The sequence below is a fragment of the Haematobia irritans genome, chromosome 2 (assembly GCF_050003625.1).
Source record: "Haematobia irritans isolate KBUSLIRL chromosome 2, ASM5000362v1, whole genome shotgun sequence".
In the NCBI taxonomy this organism is placed as follows: Eukaryota; Metazoa; Arthropoda; class Insecta; order Diptera; family Muscidae; genus Haematobia; species Haematobia irritans.
The window spans coordinates 215,977,624-215,997,781 of record NC_134398.1 but is presented as its reverse complement, the minus strand read 5'-3'; the positions used below and the strand labels follow the sequence as shown (position 1 = coordinate 215,997,781).

The following is a 20,158-nucleotide window of genomic DNA, read 5'->3' as shown; positions in this document are numbered from 1 at the left end:
TATGCGAAATTTATTTATTAATAATTTTCACGGGTGTTTTTTTTTTATTAAAAATAGCACATGATTGAAAGAAAAATCTAAAAAAACTCCTTATAAAAGTTCAGACTAAAATTCAAAGGCAACTATTGATGATAATACTATTAAATGTGATGTATTATTATCAATTTATTTAAGTTTGAAAAATTATTTATAATTATTTTTTTTCTCCCAAAAAGCGTTTCAGTTTATAAGGCTTTTGTTTTGAGATTTTTCTTTTGATCATTGATTCGTTTATAAAATATAGATTAAACTCTTTTGTAAATATTCACTTTGTAAAGTCGCTAGGACTAATTTATTTAACTTTATAAAAATTCTAGCACTCTATTGTACACAAGCTTATATTAATTATCAATAAATAAATAAAATAAAAATTTGTCAGTAATCATGAACCGTAGAGTAGAGAATGAAGCCGAAACATTTTTGTCGGCGGCACTAATACTAAATACTAAACATTTTTGTCGGCGGCACTAATACTAAATTTTGCCTTCGCTGGCGGCACTTTGACGGCAAATCCCATATAAATTTGTATATTCGGCAGCGGACATTTATCCTTTATAAAATAAAATTGAGGTTATTGGAATTGTTATGATATTAGTTATACTACCAATCTTACAATTAAATGTACATATCATTCATATTTTTTGAACAAGATATTTGCGAAATTACTATAGAATCTTGATAGTGAATAATTGTGGAGAGAATGTACAAAATTTGGCAGAAAAAAAATATTTTTCTGTTTTGAATAAATTTTTTTGATGAATTGGCGGCTAAATTGAGTCGACATATCGACTCATTTCAATCGACGCTGGTTAAAATCAGCGGCGCAACTCGGCAACTTCGTTCTCTGCCGTAGAGATGAATAAAATCTAAAAATTTTTTGTAAGATTGGTAGTACAATTAATCTCACTGTAATTCGTAATCCTTTAATTTGTTTTTTTTTTTATAGCTGACCAATTTTTCTGTCAATCCGCCGACGGAAATTTTGGTCGGCTTCATTCTCTGCTGTTGAGATATATGACAATCAGCTGACTACTAAAAATACATTAAATCTTATATAACAAATACTCGTAATTCGCCGGCCGAAAATCGCCATGGTTGTGGTTATACACTTCAGAGTAGAAGAAACAAATTATTTTAATTATATTTTTTACCATTCACAACAATATGTGTTTCCGTGGTGTAGTGGTTATCACATCCGCCTAACACGCGGAAGGCCCCCGGTTCGATCCCGGGCGGAAACAAGTATATTTTTATTGTAGATATTCCAATTTGTAAACAAAATAAAGAAAAGCCAATGGAGAGTTTCTTACACGATTAAAGGAGGAGGGTATACCCCTCATAGTTAGTGGCCCCTCAAATACACAACTAGAGACCCTATTACTACCATTAATGGCATAGTCATTCTGCTCTGGAGCGGTAGGCTGTTGGCCCGTGTTATGGAAAGGTAAGCGATGTAGTACAACATTAAGAGCATCCATGAGTGTTTCCTTAAATGCATCTCAGATACAGTAATCGAGGTTATAATTTTTATAACTGCGTATTTATAGCAGCATTCATTTCTAACGACCTCCGATAATCGCAGCTTTTGTTTTACAAACAAATAAACTAAAAGGAGGTTATCCTCGCAATTTATGTTTTATACAACCGTGGTCGGTATACACGAACTCTATTGTACATATTTACACTTTGGATTATTAGTCCGGGTTTTAGTTGTTTTTAAAAGATATTTATTTATAACTGTTATTCAATTCGAATGATATATGTTTCCGTGGTGTAGTGGTTATCACATCCGCCTAACACGCGGAAGGCCCCCGGTTCGATCCCGGGCGGAAACAGATATGTTTTTGTGGTACACAGTTCAAAAATTGAAGAATAATTAAACGCAATGGAGTACTTCAAACCTTCTATGTCTAGGCGAGAGGAGCCCCTCCCTTTTCCAGGACTTCGAAACTTCATAGCCAGACAATGGACTGAATAGTCTAAGTGAGCTTGAAACATAATCGGGCTGCCACGTTAACCTAACCATAGCCAGAAAGGAAGCCGATCCAGTTTTGTATTTTAGGCTTCGTTCAATTGTCCATTAAAAATTAAATAAGTGTAAGAAAATTTACTGATTAAAATATATATAATTTTTATTAAAATTATTCATTATTCATTGGCCAAAAATAGTCGGGGGCGGTTGAAATGACAGACGCGATGCGATGGCTTAATTCTCCCTTCATTAGTCAGTCGTGCAAAAAATATCTAGATATTCTAATCTTAGATATTAGTACTACGAATTTTCAAGCAAAACAAAAATATTTCTACAATGTTTCCGCCCGGGATTGAACCGGGGGCCTTCCGCGTGTTAGGCGGATGTGATAACCACTACACCACGGAAACAGTTATTTTTGGATATTGCTCAAATCCAATTTTAGTGGTCAATAAAACATTGACATCCACTTCTATCAAGTGACTTTCGCGACAATTAACCGATATAAAAAAGACAATGTCGTATGACCGACAGACAGGTTTAAAAGCAAAATATAAACAGTAAGTTCCATTCATTTATTTGACAATAATGAACTTCAAATTAAACAATAAAAGTGTGTTTCATATTAAATCTATAACATAATGTTGAGGGTTGTTAGATTGGAGTGATGCAATTTGGTGAACATCAGACGTTGATATCAGACGTCGTGCAGACAATGAAGCAGGCTCATTTTTTTAAATTTTTGTCATCCGCTTCACGACTAAGTCAAAGCAAATTTTTCTATTCGACGTCTTTTTAATTATTATCCACCAAAAATTATTTTAAAGGAATCCGCACCGCAATAAGATTAATTGTACAACCAATTTTACCATGAAATTTACATCTGTGTACATGTTATAGAAACGTAATCTTGAATTAGATTTGTTTGATTTTCTGGCAGAAAATGAAATAATTGTAAACAATTCTTCAGAATGAAAAATAAAAAAAAAAATCCTATAGAAATAAAATCTTGACAACATTTTCTATAGAAATAAAATTTCGACAATATTTTTCTATGGTTATAAAATTTTGATAAAATTTTCTATAGAAATAAAATTTTGACAAAATTTCCTATAGAAATAAAATTTTGACAAAATTTTCTTTAGAAATAAAATTTTGACAAAATTTTCTATAGAAATAAAATTTTGACAAAATTTTCTATAAAATTTTATATATAAATATTATTCTATTGAAATAAAATTTTGACAAAATATTCTATGGATATAAAATTTTGACAAAATTTTCTATAGAATTTAATTTTGATAAAATTGTCTAAAGAAATAAAATTTTGACAACATTTTCTATATAAATAAAATTTTGACAAAATTTTCTATGGAAATAAAATTTTGACAAAGGTTTCTATAGAAATAAATTTTTGACAAAATTTTCTATAGAAATAAAATTTTGACAAAATTGTTATAGAAATAAACTTTTGACAACATTTTTATAGAGATAAAATTTTGAAAAAATTTTCCATAGAAACAAAATTTTCCATAGAAACAAAATTTTCCATAGAAACAAAATTTTGAAAAAATTTTCCATTAAAATAAAATTTTGGCAAAATTTTCTATAAAAGTAATATTGTGACAAAATTTTCTACAGAAATAGAATTTTGACATAATATTCTATAGAAATAAAATTTTGACCAAAGTCTCTATACAAATAAAATGTTGACAAAATATTCTATAGATATAAAATTTTTACAAAATTTTCTATAGAAATACAATTTTCACAAAATTTTCTATAAAAATAATATTTTGACAAAATTTTCTATAGAAATAAAATTTTAACAAAATTTTTCTATGGAAGTAAAATTTTGACAAAATTTTCTATAGAAATAACATTTTTACAAAATTTTTTATAGAAATAATATTCTATTGAAATAAAATGTTGACCAAATTCTCTAAACATATAAAATTTTGACAAAATTTTCTATAGAATTAAATTTTGACAAAATTTTCTATAGAAATACAATTTTGACAACTTTTTCTATAGAAATAATATTTTGACAAAATTTTCTTTAGAAATAAAATTGTGGCAAAATTTTTCTATGGAAGTAAATTTTTGACAAATCGTTCAATAGAAATAAAATTTTTACAAAATTTTTTATAGAAATAATATTCTATTGAAACAAAATGTTGACCAAATTCTCTATACAAATAAAATTTTGACAAAATATTCTATAGATATAAAATTTTGACAAAATTATCTATAGAAATAAAATTTTGACAAAATTTTCTATAGAAATAAAATTTTGACAAAATTTTCTGTAGAAATAAAATTTTCACAAAATTTTCTATAGAAATAAAATTTTGACAAAATTTTCTATAGAAATAAAATTTTGACAAAATTTTTTATAAAAGTAATATTCTGACAAAATTTTCTATAGAAATAAAATGTTGACCAAATTCTCTATAGAAATAAAATTTTGACTACATTTTTATAAAAGTTATATTGTGACAACATTTTCTATAGAAATATAATTTTGACATAATATTCTATGGAAATAAAATTTTGACCAAATTCTCTATACAAATAAAATTTTGAGAAAATATTCTATAGATATAAAATTTTGCCAAATTTTCTATAGAAATAAAATTTTGACAAAATTTTCTATACAAATAAAATTTTGACAAAATTTTTCTATGGAAATAAAATGTTCACAAAATTTTTCTACGGAAATAAAATTTTGACAAATTTTTCTATAGAAATAAAATTTTGACAAAATTTTCTATAGAAATAAAATTTTGACAAAATTTTTCTATGGAAATAAAACTTTGACAAGATTTTCTGTAGAAATAAAATTTTGACAAAATTTTCTATAGAAATAAAATTTTGATACAAATTTGTATAGGAATAAAATTTTGGCAAAACTTTCTATAGAAATAAAATTGTGACAAAATGTTCTATAGAAATAATATTCTATTGAAATAAAACTTTTACCATTTTGACAAAATTTTCTATAGAAACAAAATTTTGACAAAACTTTCTATAGAAATAAATTTTGTACAAAATTTTCTATAGAAATAAAATTTTGACAAAATTTTCTATAGAAATAAAATTTTGACAAAATTTTCTATAGAAATAAAATTTTGACAAAATTTTCTATAGAAATAAAATTTTGACAAAATTTTCTATACAAATAAAATTTTGACAAAATTTTCTATACAAATAAAATTTTGACAAAATTTTCTATACAAATAAAATTTTGACAAAATTTTCCATAGAAATAAAATTTTGACAAATTTTTTCTATTGAAATAAAATTTTGACAAAATTTTCTATAGAAATAAAATTTTGACTAAATTTTCTATAGATATAAAATTTTGACAAAATTTTCTATAGAAATAAAATTTTGACAAAATTTTGTATTGAAATAAAATTTTGGCAAAAATTTTTATAGGAATAAAATTTGCACAAAATTTTCTATAGAAATAAAATTTTGATAAAATATTCTATCGAAATAAAATTTTGACCAAATTCTCTATACAAATAAAATTTTGAGAAAATATTCTATACATATAAAATTTTGCCAAATTTTCGATAGAAATAAAATTTTGACAAAATTTTCTATAGAAATAGAATTTTGATACAAATTTGTATAGAAATAAAATTTTGGCAAAACTTTCTATAGAAATAAAATTGTGACAACATTTTCTATAGAAATAATATTCTATTGATATAAAACTTTTACCAAGTTCTATATAAAAAATTTTTTGACAAAATTTTCTATAGAAACAAAATTTTGACAAAATTTTCTATAGAAATAACATTTTGATAAAAATTTGTATAGAAATAAAATTTTGGCAAAGCTTTCTATAGAAATAAAATTGTGACAAAATTTTGTATAGAAATAATATTCTATTGAAATAAAAATTTGACCAAATTCTCTATAAAAAAAATTTTGACGAAATATTCTATAAATATAAAATTTTGACGAAATTTTCTATAGAATTAAATTTAGACAAAATTTTCTATAGAAATAAAATTTTGACAAAATTTTCTATAGAAATAAAATTTTGACAAAATTTTCTGTAGAAATAAAATTTTGAAAAAATTTTCTGTATAAATAAAATTTTGATAAAATTTTCTATGGAAATAAAATTTTGACAAAATTTTCTATAGAAATAAAATGTTGACAAAATTTTCTATAGAATTAAAATTTGCACAAAATTTTCTATAGAAATAAAATTTTGACAAAATTTTCTATAGAAAAAAAAATTTACAAAATTTTTCTGTAGGAATAAAATTTGCACAAAATTTTCTATAGAAATAAAATTTTGATAAAATTTTCTATAGAAATAAAATTTTGATAAAATTTTCTATAGAAATAAAATTTTTATAAAATTTTCTATAGAAATAAACTTTTGATAAAAATTTCTATAGAAATAAAATATTGACCAAATTTTCTATAGAAATAAAATTTTAACTAAATTTTCTATACAAATAATATAGATATAAAATTTTGACAAAAATATGTTCGTCTCATATTTTTCTGATTTGGCTATCGTTAATTTGTCATGGTTGTATTTTCTCACTTATTGAAAATTTCTCTAATGTGCATACAAATTAAAAAAAATCTATTGTAAATTGTATGCAAAAATCAAATCAAATATGATTCGTTATGCTATTAAAATTGGACAATGGATGCTAAATAAACAAAAACATTATCATCGTCCATAGGCTAGTCCAATGGACTGCATGTCAAGGGAGGTGGGCTGCATTAATGCTTAGACGTCATTAGACAGTCATTGTGTTGTTTCTGGCCACTGCATAATGGGTAAGCGAGGGTCAGTTGGACCAAACAAAATTGAATCAATTTAATTGAATGGGAAAATTGTCCATATCACCCATATAGCCTGGCTAGACAGACGTCTTTCCATTTTGATGATCGAACATCATACAATGTTGTTTCCTAGACATAGGAAATTGTAGGTCTTTGATATTTCAATCAAAAGTTAAGTTGAATGTATGTATTCCAAAGCGATGTTAAAGTAATATGTTATGGGATTTTTTTTTCAGGAATGAAACTGGGAGAGAAGATGGTGATAAATTCAATACAAAATTCAAGAAATTTACAATACAAAAGAATATATAAATAGGAGAATTAGAAAAAACGAAACCTTGCAAAAAAAAGCTTATCCAAAAAAGTAGTGAACATGTTCTGGAAGTGGTGAAAAATTGGCGCAGAAACAGATAAATTTTACATGGGCTTGCAATAGACCGGATGTCCGCCATTTCAACAGCCGTTGCAGTGAATATGCATTACTTCTTAATGTGGGATCCGACTTTAGTGTTTTCGATGTGAATTAAAAAAATTTTGTAATGTTTTGATAAATAAAAAATTTCTTAATTTTTTCATGTTTTTTTTTAAATACATTCTGAAACATAATCATCTCACAATAATTTATTCCATATATGTATATTTACTTTTATCCTTAAAAAAAAAAACAGATTTAAAATATTCTATAAAATCGACATTTTTTCTCAAAATTGACTTTCACTTATTTAAAGTAGACAACATTGTATATCGATTGTACCGTTACCTTAAATCACAATCAAAAAACATATGTTTCCGTGGTGTAGTGGTTATCACATCCGCCTAACACGCGGAAGGCCCCCGGTTCGATCCCGGGCGGAAACAGATAATTTTTAGAATTGCTTATTTTTTTATATTGATTTTTATCATAAAATTTCTTTATATATTTATGGCATTGTAAAATTATTTAAAGTGTTACTATTTAAAGTGTTAGTTGCCTTATAAATATTGACATCGGTATCGGAATTCAATTTAATTTATTCTTAATACAAATTATTCTAAATACAGTAACAAATTACTGCCGATAGATATTATTTCATTATCATATGGGGTTATAGCCAATATATTGTATTGTGGTATTTTTAATATATTTATCACTTCAATTCTTGGTGAGATACGTGGGGGGGATGTTAAACGACCTTTTATTCGATTTGAGCAATGGGAGAGAATACGTTGGAAAAATCTGGATATTTCCAAACATATTGCATTTTCTGTTTGTAGCCTTTTCCATTCGGTTTTGCTCTATATTACCGTTTTCGTCCTTTCACTCTTGATTCAAATGTATTTTGAAAAACGTTATTTCCTGTTTCCGCCCGGGATCGAACCGGGGGCCTTCCGCGTGTTAGGCGGATGTGATAACCACTACACCACGGAAACAGATACTTTTTAACTTACAAATGTTTTTATATAGCACATTATAAAAAAGCTTTTATAAAATGGGGTTTGTTATTCTCAGTATACACTGAAAAAAATATCTTATAGCTTCAATCATGATACCAACTAATTTTTAATTGAAATTTCTGCATTCACAAAAATGTGAATATCAATGATAAACGTCAATTGATTAATTTAAAACATTATTTATACATTTTTTTTACTGATTTTAGTTGTAATTATTTATTTAGTTGAATCAAATAAATTTTTAATTGAATATTATTAATTTAATTTAAAGTTTTAATTTGAGAAATTTTAGTGATATTTTGTCTGTGTACCTAAATGTAAATCTAAATATCTAAATCCTAAGCATAACACATATGTTTCCGTGGTGTAGTGGTTATCACATCCGCCTAACACGCGGAAGGCCCCCGGTTCGATCCCGGGCGGAAACAGATGATTTGTTGTGCTTTTATTTAATAATGAGACGGATTTTTTTTTGAAATATGACTTTTTAACATATACGTTGTCATAGAACGCACACGCAAAAATTTTTTTTCTGATTCAATCACGAAATGAACTGATCCAATTAATTTTTTAATTGAAATATCTTCAATCACATTAAAAAATTAATTGAAGGTCAATTAAAAAATGAAGTGATCCAATTAAAAAATTAATTGATCCAATTAAAAAATTAATTGATCCAATTGGAAAATTAATTGATCCAATTAAAAAATTAATTGATCCAATTAAAAAATTAATTGATACTATTAATTTTTGTGATTGATTTTTGTTTCAATTAAAAAATTTGTTGAATCAATTACATTTTCAATTGAATATTTTTTAAAAATCTATTAAAATTTTATTTGGAAAAATGTTCGTGAAATTTTTTTCTGTGTATGCATTCCTTTTTTCCCATTACAACATTTATATTGCTTCGGAAGTTATACCTTGGATGTTAATTTGAAAAATCAAAAGCCAAATAATTGGGAACGGTGCTGAGTTCAATCGAGTTTCGTCTAGTACATGACGTTTTTTTTCTATCTTCTTTTTATAATTTGACATTTTCGTAGCGATAGGGAGTGAAACTATAATGAAACATAGTATGAAGTCCAATGCATAGCTTTTTCATCACTTCTCAAAATCTTCCTTTTTATTTTCGTGAAAACATAAGATCGCAAGTTCAAGACCAGCCATAGTCTGAATTTCTGACAAACATTTTTTTTCCATTTTTTAGATCACATTACTCTATGAAAATTAGAAAACGAAAAAAATTTTTCCAAAACTCATAGAAAGAAGTTTCTCAAACGGAACAACTTAATACTACGTTCACACTACACACAAAATCCTCGTAAAAGAGGATTTTGGTAGAAATCTTCATAGATTTCAGTAGATTTTCAATAAGAAAATATCAGCTGGCTCGTAGCGAATTTCATCAAAATCTCTTTCAAAATCCCCTATACTGTCATATCCAAGCAAAAAATGGAGCACTATTTCAGCAGCATTGTAAGGGAGAGAGGCAGTACCAACTGCTTACAAAACCACTGAATCATCGCTGATATTTGTGGGCGATGTCCCGATTTAGGGCAGCTTCTACATAGCGCTGATATAATTGCTCATTTTAATAGAAATATTGCTCAGAATCTTGAGTATCTTGAGTATAGCATTGTTGGCGTGAAGGAAAACAGCACTACCTTTCATGCATCTATACTGCATGGATTGGTTGCAATAACGTAAACGAATGATCATAAACTAGTTTGATTACTCGTTTACGTTATTGCTACCTATTCATGCAGTGTGGATGCACTGCCTACTTTATTGTATACCATAAAAGCGCTGAAGTATTTTTTGCTGGGATGTAACTGCGGTTTTAGTACTAAAAATACGCTTTTTGCAACCCTGCCCTAATTTTCATTGTAGTACATCTATGTGTGACCGTGTGTACATTACGGTTGCCAAAGTTGGTAGAATTCTATTAACAATGGTAGATTTTTTACTGTTCGGTAGAAGTCTTGATGTTTTGGTAGATGTTGAAAAATATATTCCTTTCCAACTAAGAGGTACTTCATAAATAGAAATAACATTTTGACAAATTATTTGTATATAAATAAACTGCTGACAAAAATTTCTATATAAATAAACACAGGATGACAAAATTTTTTAAATCAATAAAATTTTGATAAAATATTCACAAAATTTTCTATAGAAACAAAAATTTTGACAAAATTTTCTATCGAAATAAAATTTTCACAAAATTTTCTATAGAACTAAAATTTTCACAAAATTTTCTATAGAAATAAAATTTTCACAAAATTTTCTATAGAAATAAAATTTTGACAAAATTTTCTATAGAAATAAAATGTTGACAATATTTTCTATAGAAATACAATTTTGACAAGATTTTCTATAAAAATAAAATTTTGACACAATTTTCTATAGAAATAAGATTTTGCAAAACTTTTCTATAGAAATAAAATTTTTTATAAAATTTTCTATAGAAATAAAATTTTTTTATAAAATTTTCTATAGAAATAAAATTTTGAGAAAATTTTCTATAGAAATATATTTTTGAGAAACCTTTCTATAGACATAAAATTTTGACAAAATTCTCTATAGAAGTAAACTTTTGATAAAAGTTTCTATAAAAATAAATTTTGACAAAATTTACTATAAAAATAAAATTTTGACAACATTTTCTATAGAAATAAAATTTTGACAAAATTTTGTTTAGAGATAAAATTTTGACAAAATTCTCTATACAAATCTTTTGACAAAATTTTGTTTAGAAATAAAATTTTGAAAAACTTTGAGTGAAACTATAATGATACATAGTATGAAGTCCAATGCATAGCTTTTTGATTACTTCTCAAAATCTGCCTTTTTGACAAAATGTTCTATAGAAATAAAATGAAGACAAGATTTTCTATAGAAATACAATTTTGACAAGATTTTCTATAGAAATACAATTTTTTATAAAATTTTCTATAGAAATAAAATTTTGTGAAAATTTTCTATAGAAACAAAATTTTTATAAAATTTTCTATAGAAATAAAATTTTTATAAAATTTTCTATAGAAGTAAAATTTTGAAAAAATTCTCTATAGAAATTAATTTTTGAGAAAATTTGGCAAAATTTTCTATAGAAATAAAATTTTGGCAAAATTTTCTACAAAAATTAAATTTTCACAAAATTTTCTATAGAACTAAAATTTTCAAAAATTTTCTATAGAAATATAATTTTTACAAAATTTTCTATATAAATAAAATTGTGATAAAATTTTCTATAACAATAAAATGTTGACAAGATTTTCTATAGAAGTAAAATTTTGACAAAATTTTCTATAGAAATAATATTTTGCAAAACTTTTCCATAGAAATAAAATTTTTTATAAAATTTTCTATAGAAATAACATTTTGAGAAATAAATTTTTGAGAAACCTTTCTATAGACATAAAATTTTGACAAAATTCTCTATAGAAGTAAACTTTTGACAAAATTTTCTATAAAAATAAAATTTTGACAACATTTTCTATAGAAATAAAATTTTGACAAAATTTTGTTTAGAAATAAAATTTTGACAAAATTCTCTAATGAAATAAACTTTTGACAAAATTTTGTTTAGAAATAAAATTTTGAAAAATTTTGAGTGAAACTATAATGAAACATAGTATGAAGTCATTCAGTCATCACTTCTCAAAATCTTCCTTTTTGACAAAATTTTCTATAGAAAAAAATTGTTGACAAAATTTTCTATAGAAATACAATTTTGACAAGATTTTCTATAGAAATAAAATTTTGGCAAAATTTTCCAATAAAATTAGATTTTGCTAAATTTAAAAAAAAAAAAAAAAATAAAATTTTGTATAAAATTTTCTATAGAGATAAAATTTTGAGAAAATTTTCTATAGAAATTAATTTTTGAGAAACCTTTCTATAGACATAAAATTTTGGCAAAATTTTCTATAGAAATAAAATTTTGGCAAAATTTTCTATAGAAACAAAAATTTTTACAAAATTTTCAATAGAAATAAAATTTTCACAAATCTTTCTATAAAAATAAAATTTTGACAAAATTTTCTATAGTAATAGGGTTTTGCAAAACTTTTCTATAGAAATAAAAATTTTTATAAAATTTTCTATAGACATAAAATTTTGACAAAATTCTCTATAGAAATAAATTTTTGAGAAACCTTGTGTAGACATAACATTTTGGCAAAATTTTCTATAGAAATAAAATTTTGGCAAAATTTTCTACAAAAATAAAATTTTCACAAAATTTTGTTTAGAATTATAATTTTGACAAAATTCTCTATAGAAGTAAACTTTTGACAAAATTTTGTTTAGAAATACAATTTTGAAAAATTTTCAGTGAAACTATAATTAAACATAGTATGAAGTCCAATGTATTAGAGGTGTGCGCGTGACTGAAATTTCACTTACACTCACGCACATTCACGAAGCAAAATATTTTTTCACGCACGCTCACGCACGATACGTGTGGTAGCCAATCCCACTCACGCACATTCACGAAAAGAAAACCAGAACTCACGCACGCTCACGCACGAGCTACTCTTAAAGACTCACGCTCACGCACGATTCACGACAATTCACGTGATTCACGGCAAATTCACGAGACTCACGACGTTTTCCAAACGGAAATCAGTAAAGGTAACAAAATTCAAAAATAGAATATAGTTCGAGAGCTAAATTAATTTCAGTTAAAATACGAGTATGACTTAAATCTTGATTTTTTTCGTGAGCGTGATTTTGCAGAAATTTTATTTACGCACATTCACGAACTGATTTTATTTATCACGCACGACATATTTATTTTAGTCCCATTCACGCACATTCACGAAAGTTGCTTTGGATTTTGTTCACGACTGACATGATTCACGCGTGAATCATACGTGTCACGAGAATTTCGTGTCACGCGCACACCTCTACAATGTATAGCTTTTTCGTCACTTCTCAAAATCTTCCTTTTTGACAAAATTTTCTATAGAAATAAGATTTTGCAAAATTTTTCTATAGAAATAAATTTTTTTTATAAAATTTTCTATAGTAATACAAATTTGAGAAAATTTTCTATAGAAATAAATTTTTGAGAAACCTTTCTATAGACATAACATTTTGACAAAATTCTCTATAGAAGTAAACTTTTAACAAAATGTTCTATAAAAATAATTTTATGTTAAAATAATTATATTCATCGTAAGCTGAAAAGTGTCGCAATGTTTACTTTTTCTACTTGTAAACAAAAAACAGCTGTTAAATCCTGAAATCAACGAAATCTCGTTATTTTGCCAGTCTGAACACTTGAGATTGATTTGTTAAGTGATTTTAGTTCTAAATAAGGTAGTAATAAGGTAATCTGCATTTTGGGCTTTCGTAACTTAATGCAAATTTTTTACTATGTAGCTTTTATTTGCAAGAGTAGGTAAGTGTGTCCTCTATTCACTTAACTTAACAAAGATCACACATTTTTTTTTCAAATTTCATCCTATCTCATTTGATTCAAGCCTATTTGGAAAAATGTTATTTCCTGTTTCCGCCCGGGATCGAACCGGGGGCCTTCCGCGTGTTAGGCGGATGTGATAACCACTACACCACGGAAACAGATACTTTTATCCTACAATGGTTGTGGTTTGTAATCTCATAATACTTCTAAAATTCAAAATCGCGTTTTTTCCTTAAATTAACTTCATTTTTTGTCTTATCTAAAGTAGACAACATTGCATACCATATGTGTCATTTATTTAAATAACAATAGATAAACATATGTTTCCGTGGTGTAGTGGTTATCACATCCGCCTAACACGCGGAAGGCCCCCGGTTCGATCCCGGGCGGAAACAGATAGTTTTTTTTTATTGGCGTTTTATTATTTCGTAAGGATTTTTATTTTATAGTGCACTGAAATTATTATTCGAGCTTTATGGACATAATTAATTGTAAATTATTTTTTTATTAATATCTATAATATCTATATATTACAATTGTTTGCGAGAATTTTACATTTCCTATAAATTACAACATCAAACAAAAACCCCTCTCAGCCCATATTTAATAATTACATCCCGTATGTTTCGTAGCCAATTGCTAGCAATTTCCAACTTAAATCAAATTTCTACAAAATCAATATTTGCTATAACTTTTTTTTCTGAAACTATAATACTCTATCAATTGTTTGAAATACAGATTAATAGTCCACTAAATACTTAAGCTTTTCACTGTATCCTTTGAACCGCTCCCTTGCAGACAATGAGATGTGAGGTTGAGCAAATTTAGCAGCAAAATTTCCAAAACTTTATCATTCGTTCAGTATGAGTTGGAAACATTTAAATACCAAATTACTTTAGTTGCAAATGGAAAACTGCTTATTTTAAATCTCCTACCATTGACTCGGTCTCATATTGCCATTCTAAGTGATTCTAGAATCCAGCAAGAAGTTTGTTGTTGCATTAATACAAATTTATTTTCTATTAAAGTTTTTCTAAAATTAAACAAAATAATTTTGATTACTTTACTTTCTTCCCCTTATTTCATTTCGAGAAATTTTTTTATTTGTTATTTTCATTAAAACTTAAAGTCGAAAACTTTTTTTGATTACCAATATGAAGAGTTTTTAATTATAAAAGCAACAACAACAATAGCAATAGCATCAATGCCACTACAATTCAACAAATAGGGAGTTCTACTTAGGGTAATGGATTATTGAATTTAAGCAGATTTATGGGTTCATTGAATTCTATTGAAGCTTCCTTCTGTTTGTACCTGTGTAGTAAAAGAAATCCATTACTGACACTGAAATTAAAAACATGTAGTGACTTGAAGAAATTACAAATAGAACAATCTGGCTTGATGAACTGAACTTAGATGCTTTGAAATAAAATTTTGAAAAAATTTTCTAGAAATAACATTTTTTACAAAATTTTCTGTAGAAATAAAATAATGACAAAATTTTCGATAGACAAAAATTTTTGACAATATTTTCGATTGACAATATTTTCTATAGAAATAAAATTTTGACAAAATTTTCATAGGAATAAAATTTTAACAAAATTTTCTATAGAAATAAAATGTTGACAAAATTTTCTATAGAAATAAAATTTTGACACAATTTTCTATAGAAATAAAATTTTGAAAAAATGTTCTGTAGAAATAAAATTTTGACAAATTTTTCTTTAGCAATAAAATTTTGACAAAATTTTCTATAGAAATTAAATTTTGAACAAATTTTCTTTAGAAATAAAATTTTGACAAAATGTCTATGGAAATAAAAATTTGACAAAATTTTCTATAGAAATAATATTTTGACAATATTTTTTAGGGAAATAAAACTTTGACAACATTTCTTATGGAAATAAAATTTTGACAATATTTTTTAGGGGAATAAAACTTTGACAACATTTCTTATGGAAATAAAATTTTGACAAAATTTTCTGTAGAAATAAAATTTTGACACAATTTTCTATTGAAATACAATTTTGACAAAATTTTCTGCAGAAATAAAATTTTGACAAAATTTTCTATAGAAATTAAATTTTGACCAAATTTTCTTTAGAAATTAAATTTTGACAAAATTTTCTATAGAAATAAAATTTTGACAATATTTTTTAGAGAAATAAAATTTTAACAACATTTCCTATAGAAATAAAATTAAGCAAAATTTGCTATAGAAATAAAATTTTGACAACAAAATTTTCTATAGAATTAAAATTTGACAAAATTATCTATAGAAGTCAAATCTTGACAAATTTTTCTTTAGAAGTAAAATTTTTTTCAATAGAAATAAAATTTGGACAGAATTTTCTAAAGAAATGCAATTTTGGCAAAGTTTTCTATAGAAATAAAATTTTGACAAAATTTTCTAAAAAAACAAACTAAAGTGTTGACAAAATTTTCTATAGAAACAAAATTTTCGTTAGGAATAAAATGTTGACAATTTTTCTATAGAAATAAAATTTTATAGAAGTATAAAAATAAATGTATACTAAATTTTCTATTGAAAACAAAATATTCTATAGAAATAAATTTTTGACAAAATTTTCTACAGATATAAATTTTTGACAAAATTATCTATAGAAATAAAATTTTTACAAACTTTTTGCAGAGAAATGAAATGTTGACAAAATTTTCTATAAAAATAATATTTTAACAAAATTTTCTATAGAAATAAAATTTTGACAAAATTTTCTATAGAAATAAAATTTTAACAAAATTTTCGATAGACAAAAAATTTTGACAAAATTTTCTATAGAAATAAAATTTAAACACAATTTTCTATAGAAATAAAATTTTGACAAAATTTTCTATAGAAATAAAATTTTGACCAAATTTTCTTTAGAAATTAAATTTTGATTAAATTTTCTATAGAAACAAAATTTTGACAAAATTTTCTATAGAAATAAAATTTTGAAAATTTTTCTATAGTAATAAAATGTTGACAAAATTTTCTATAGAAATAAAATTTTGACAAAATTTTCGATAGAAATAATATGGTGACAAAATTTTCTTTAGAAATAAAATTTTGACAAAATTTTCTATAGAAATAAAATTTTGACAAATTTTTCTTTAGAAGTAAAATTTTGACAAAATTTTCTATAGAAATAACATGTTGACAACATTTTCGGTAGAAAAAAAAATTTGACAAAATTTTCTATAGAAATAAAATTGTGACAAAATTTTCTATAAAAATAAAATGTTGACAATATTTTCTATAGAAAAAATTTTCTAGATAATTAAAACTTTAATAAAATTTTATATAGAATTAATTTTTTTAATGTAGTTGGTTATTTAAATCTGAGTCAATTTTGATGATAGTGTGTACGCTTGGTTGGTACCATCAGAAGGATACCTTGTGCTTAATTTGAGAATGATCGCTTTATACACTGAAAAAAATATTGTTGTGCGGTCAAAGAGTTCATGTCTTTAAAATAAGAATGCAAATTTTGCTTAGCATAGAAGACGCATTTCTCTAATATGAAGTTGTTTTCCTTGTCCAAAAGGCGATAATTTTTTCAATGAAGTCGTAATGACCTTATAATTAAATGATTTGACTTAAAAATGGCAATCATAACATGAATGAAAAAATGTTTGGGCTAAGGCCAACTTGACTTTAATAATTCAGAAAAATTCTTTAAATTTAATGAAATTATCTCTAAATTTGTTGTCTTTTTGCATCTTGACTACAAAGCAAAAAATCGTTCAAATATAGGACATATTTTTCTTTATTTTAAAGACGTTTTTTACTTGAAACATACCATAATTTCTACTGGAAGTCGAGTTTTAATTTGGAAAATAAAGTTGCCGTTAAGTCGTTTTAAAGGACTTTGATAGCATATGAAGAAAAAGCTGAAAAAGCGAAAAATTAAAATTTGCTTCCTAGAAGCAAGTACAGAAAACCCAAATTTAAAAGAGAATTGCGTCTTAAAAGTATCCTTACTTGTATTCTCCGTTTCTTTGGCTTGGAATCAATAACAAAATTTTTAAAGTAAAGACAAAATCTTTGGAACCGGACATGCTTTTGTTTTCAATGTATAAGGATTTATGCCCACATTTACAAAAATAGGGCTATAAAAATATATGGAAGCTATATCTAAATCTAAACCCATTTCGATGACTTTGTGAAGGTATAGTAGTACTACAGAAGACTACGTTCTTCTATTTTTGAGTGATATCGGGTAATAAATAAGGGGATTTAAGGCAAAATTTGGGAAAAATCGGGTGATACATATATAAAGGAGCTATATCTAAATTTGATCCGATGTTTTTGAAATAGCATTCTTCCTTGTGCCAAAATAACTCCCTATAGCAAATTTAATCAAAAGCCATTAAAATTTAAAACCCGAATTATGCGAACAACAAATACATGGACGGATGGACGGACACCAAGGGCTAGATTGACTCAGGATTTGATGCTTGTTGTGCTACATTTTGTATCCATTTCATTGAAATTAAATTCTTTAAATTAATAGTTTAAGAGAAGGATTGTTTTTAATTTTAAAAAGATCCCACATATTTTTAAATATCTAGGAATTAATTAAAAGGTGGCATAACATGGCAAAAAAGTCGCACAAAGGTGTCAAAACTTTAAAATCTGGAAAATTTGCCACTAATTTGCCCGTGGTATCACTGAATGCCAGCGGGTCAATTGTTTAGCTCATAGACGATGTATGGAAATATCATAAAGATTGTGGAGATATTTGAGAATCCTGCAAATCTTTAGGAATCTAAGATCTCCAGAATATTCAAAACTTTTTCTTATTCAAAACTTTTTCCGCTTATCATTTTATTTTATTATTTTTTTAACCTTAGTATGTGGCTATTCCTCTTCATTTGTTGTCCCAAACTCTTCCCATTTGCTTAGGAAATGACCATGAAGTCAAATTAGTGTGATATTTGATAGATATGGTGGCATGGTGGTGATTGGCTGCTTAATGGTGCTGCTGATGGCAGTTGAGCTAAATTGAAATAATAAAATGTCAAAAAATTATGATGCCACACATTTGATGATGGCTCTTTGGACAGCATAAGAATACCCTAGAGATGTTTAATAACCACAGCCCTAACGGCGGGCTTTCCAAGCTCATTGGCATTCATCACAGGGAACTCAATGTCTGTGCAAAAATATTTGTCCACACTACATATGAGGGTCTTCTTTTGAGGTTTTTTTTCGAGAGGAATTATTCGTATATGTGGGAAGTGAAGAGGCAAGTAGAATTTAATGGAACATTAAGTGAATATTGGCACGCTTAGTTAATTATTGAGAGGAAGATCTTTTTCCTCTTGCTCGAAATGAATGAATGCTTGAATCTTCGCTACAATTGATGGAAGAAAACTTTCAGCCACTTTAGTTTTATGTTTCGCGTAATAACAATATATTCGATATTAAAAAAAAAAAACAAAAAACAGAAACTTTAAATTAAAAATGCGTGGCACGTTTTGTGCAAAACAAAAAAATAAAATAATGCAAAAAAAAAATGTCCCAATGAAGAAGTACCACATGTAGATGAAGATGACCTCACACAAGGAAATCCCCTCTCCGCCATCATAAACTGAAAGCATGAGAGACACTAAAACCATTAAGTAGCTTTTATAATTTTTCAAAAGAAGGCACTTCTTGTAATGGACTGCCAACTTGGGCTACTCTCATGAATGCGGGAGTAGAAAGCAATTTCATGGTTCTAGCATTGGTATGCCATGGCACAAATCTGATGCAACTCTTTTATGTTTTTAATTTTTCTTATTGGGGTTTGGAATGTTTCCCAACCCTGTAAGAAGCTAGGAAACCAAAGCGGGAATTTCTTTGCACAGTGTAATAAGTTCTAAGAGGATAATTTAAGAAAGAAATTAAGAGGATAATTTAGTTTTAAAAAAGTATTTGTAGTGAAAATATATCAATATTAGGAAATAAATAAGTTCATTCCAAACCAGACAGTTTTATTGCTCGAAAATTTTAACAAACAAAAATTGCATATTAATTAAAACAAGATGGCAAGAAAAGTGTCACACTTTTTATAAAATTTTCTAAAAAATAAAATTTTTACAAAATCTTCTATTGAGAAAAAAATTTTGACAACATTTTCTATAGCGGTAAAATGTTGTCAAAATTTTCTTTAGAAATAAAATTTTGATAAAATTTTTTATGGTATAACATTTTGACAACATTTTCTATAGCGATAAAATTTTCTACAGAAATAAAATTTTGACAAACTTTTTAATAGAAATAAAATTTTGACAAAATTTTCCATGGAAATAAAATTTTGAAAAAAATTTTTGTGAAAATAAAACTTCTATAGAAATGAAATTTTGACGAAATATTTTATAGTAATGAAATTTTGACAAAATTGTCTGTAAAAATAAAATTTTTTAAATTTTTTTCATGGAAATAAAATTTTGGAAAATTTTTTTGT

The 20,158-nt window shown here is 25.6% G+C and overlaps 8 non-coding genes across 8 annotated transcripts; 5 read left to right on the top strand and 3 right to left on the bottom strand.

Moving 5' to 3' along the window:
- The first annotated feature begins 1,207 nt into the window (after positions 1 to 1,207).
- Positions 1,208 to 1,280, top strand: TRNAV-AAC (transfer RNA valine (anticodon AAC)). Its single transcript has one exon. It is a non-coding gene; the product is annotated as a tRNA-Val (tRNA).
- Positions 1,281 to 1,801: 521 nt separating this feature from the next.
- On the top strand, positions 1,802 to 1,874 carry TRNAV-AAC (transfer RNA valine (anticodon AAC)). The gene has a single exon. It is a non-coding gene; the product is annotated as a tRNA-Val (tRNA).
- A 474-nt stretch (positions 1,875 to 2,348) lies between these two features.
- TRNAV-AAC (transfer RNA valine (anticodon AAC)) lies at positions 2,349 to 2,421 on the bottom strand. The gene has a single exon. It is a non-coding gene; the product is annotated as a tRNA-Val (tRNA).
- A 5,199-nt stretch (positions 2,422 to 7,620) lies between these two features.
- TRNAV-AAC (transfer RNA valine (anticodon AAC)) lies at positions 7,621 to 7,693 on the top strand. The gene has a single exon. It is a non-coding gene; the product is annotated as a tRNA-Val (tRNA).
- A 479-nt stretch (positions 7,694 to 8,172) lies between these two features.
- On the bottom strand, positions 8,173 to 8,245 carry TRNAV-AAC (transfer RNA valine (anticodon AAC)). The gene has a single exon. It is a non-coding gene; the product is annotated as a tRNA-Val (tRNA).
- A 379-nt stretch (positions 8,246 to 8,624) lies between these two features.
- On the top strand, positions 8,625 to 8,697 carry TRNAV-AAC (transfer RNA valine (anticodon AAC)). Its single transcript has one exon. It is a non-coding gene; the product is annotated as a tRNA-Val (tRNA).
- Positions 8,698 to 13,788: 5,091 nt separating this feature from the next.
- TRNAV-AAC (transfer RNA valine (anticodon AAC)) lies at positions 13,789 to 13,861 on the bottom strand. The gene has a single exon. It is a non-coding gene; the product is annotated as a tRNA-Val (tRNA).
- A 164-nt stretch (positions 13,862 to 14,025) lies between these two features.
- On the top strand, positions 14,026 to 14,098 carry TRNAV-AAC (transfer RNA valine (anticodon AAC)). The gene has a single exon. It is a non-coding gene; the product is annotated as a tRNA-Val (tRNA).
- The last annotated feature ends 6,060 nt before the right edge of the window (positions 14,099 to 20,158 follow it).